The sequence below is a fragment of the Atta colombica genome, unplaced genomic scaffold, assembly GCF_001594045.1.
Source record: "Atta colombica isolate Treedump-2 unplaced genomic scaffold, Acol1.0 scaffold189, whole genome shotgun sequence".
Classification (NCBI taxonomy): domain Eukaryota; kingdom Metazoa; phylum Arthropoda; class Insecta; order Hymenoptera; family Formicidae; genus Atta; species Atta colombica.
In genome coordinates, this window is record NW_017259281.1 from 3,206,279 (window position 1) to 3,208,689 (window position 2,411).

The window sequence follows — 2,411 nt, forward strand, 5'->3', positions numbered from 1 at the left end:
TCTGTGTGAATAAAAAGCTTCTAATTTTAGATACGCAGCTACGTGAACATTAATAAACATTCATCGTTATAAATGCGACAATAACTGGATAATGTGAGAATACTTATCACAATGCTGGCGGGAAGCGCCTGCGATTAGAGAGTGATTTTCGTACTCACGGCGGAAGAAGAACGGCGTGGTAAAAGAGTCGAAAACACGTGCCCTCGGCTCCTAACCAGCGGAACGAACTAACGGGCAACCGACAAGCAATGAAACAACGGGAAAAGACGAGCTTAGGTAGTTCGGCTTGCGTTCCGGCAATGAACATTTCCCGACTGGGTACCGTCAATTTTTCCTTGATCTATTTCAAGGCCATCGATTTATCCTTTTTTTTTATACAATTAGCAATTATCACGCTCCAATTTCCAGCAGATAGAGTAATTTGAAATTTGTATCAAATTATGCAGTAAAAAAACAAAACAATAAAAAAATATAATAAATATAGGTGTAGCATATATTTATAATATTTATATGATTAATTAATTTTGTGAATAGCTTTAAGGCTGTACTAAGTTGCTAATTTAAGAATGCTCGCAAGTAAAGAGAGAGATGAAGAAAATATTCGATAGAAGCTGTCTTCTTAATAGAAATGTTACACCAGATCAATCTCTATTTTTTTCCCTTTTGCAATTCCTTTTGATAGTGCAAATTGCGTTATCGCGCGATTGATGATCACGGAAATAGTTCGTCAGCACGCATTCGTCATCGGGAGTAATTCGTAATGTGTGCGAGATGAGTCAGTCGGTCGGTAGCGATTATGATAGCGGTATGCTAAGTAAGAAGAAAGTGATCGTATGTTGTCTGCGATTAGGCTAAAAATACATTCGTCTATATGCCCAAACTTTTCGAAGTAGGACGAATAGATTCAATGTGGAGACATGTACCGTTCATTTGTATCAAGGTTGGCAAAGGCTAGTTTTTTTTAAGAATAAAATATGGTGTTTCTTCTTAAACTTATTTTTAATGTTTCAAACATACTTCAAATGTATTATAAAAAAACATATTTAAAATATTAATTAAAAAACATGTTTAAAATATTGATTAAACATGTTTTGAACTGTTTAAAACATATTTCTTTATACCAACTTTTTGTACTTTATAACATACTTCGCACAATATATTTATATTTATTTGTGTCATATCTTACACAATTAATGTATGATGTATATCACAAATGAATATAACATAAATGAATCTCTTTTCACATTGTTTCACAAATGAATTTTTATTACATTATTTTGCGATAATATAATATTTATAGTATACATATTGCAACATGTATGTAACACAAGATGTCTTAGAATGATCGCCAAATATTTCATGTGATGGTACAGTGGACTAAACTGACATGAGTCGAAAAATCGTCTACCAATTTTCACAATAGTTAACAAGATATTAATTACTAAAAATTGCCGAATATTGATTTTCAATAATTTTTTATTCAAATACTATCATCAAATACTTTACAAAAAAAAAACAGCAATAGATAAAAATTGTTTACTTTCTTTTCATAGTTTTGAAAATTTTTTCTCATGTTGATAAAAATAGTTGCCAATATATAAAAAAAATTCTTAGAGCTCTATGAGAAGAAAGTAAACAATTTTTATTTCTTCTTGTTTTTCTGTAAAGTTGATAGTGTTTAAATAAAGAATTATTGAAAATCAATATTCGGTCATTTTTAATTAATATCTTGTTAACTATTGCGAAAATTGCAATGATAGAGGAATCTTTTATTCAGTTTAGTCCGTTCAGCACACGAAATATTTGGCGGTCATTCTGGGACATCCTGTAAAAATAAAAATCGTCGCAGCATCTTCATAACAATTTTAAATTTCTGTTAAAGATAAATTAAAAATGCATCTTTTTATCACAATTATTTTGTAACATACATATCAGCAAATAATTATTATACGTATTATTATAAAAATATACGTATAATAATTATTTGCTGTATGTTCTTAACATAAATTCAAAATTATTATGATGCTGCGACGATTTTTATTTTTATAAATTATTATTCTAGTAATTGACGTAGAAATTGCTTTGAAAATATGAAGTAACTTATATCAGTTCTGCAAAGTTCTATCTTCCATTTGTGAAATACCTTAAATTACGCCAATTAGTCATTAAAGAGCTCATTGTTGCAACGCTGAGTGGCATCGCGATGTTATGGTTCTTTAAACATTTATGAAATCCTACTACGGTTCTTTAATAACGTATTCCAACTTGTATGTTCTGAGCAATAAAAATATGAATGTTGTGTCCAGCGTATATTTTATTTTCCATTTATAATTATAATCTTTATACTATTATACTATTATTATTACTATTATTATATATTATTATATCAAATTATTATATACTATTATATC

The 2,411-nt window shown here is 29.0% G+C and overlaps 1 protein-coding gene across 1 annotated transcript in view; it reads right to left on the minus strand.

Moving 5' to 3' along the window:
* LOC108686718 (phospholipid scramblase 1-like) overlaps positions 1 to 305 on the minus strand; it is an 18,051-nt gene extending 17,746 nt beyond the window's left edge. The window contains exon 1 of the mRNA XM_018192158.1: positions 159 to 305. The gene's annotated coding sequence lies outside the window, so the exon portion shown is untranslated. The remainder of the gene's footprint in view (positions 1 to 158) is intronic.
* Between the last annotated feature and the right edge of the window lie 2,106 nt (positions 306 to 2,411).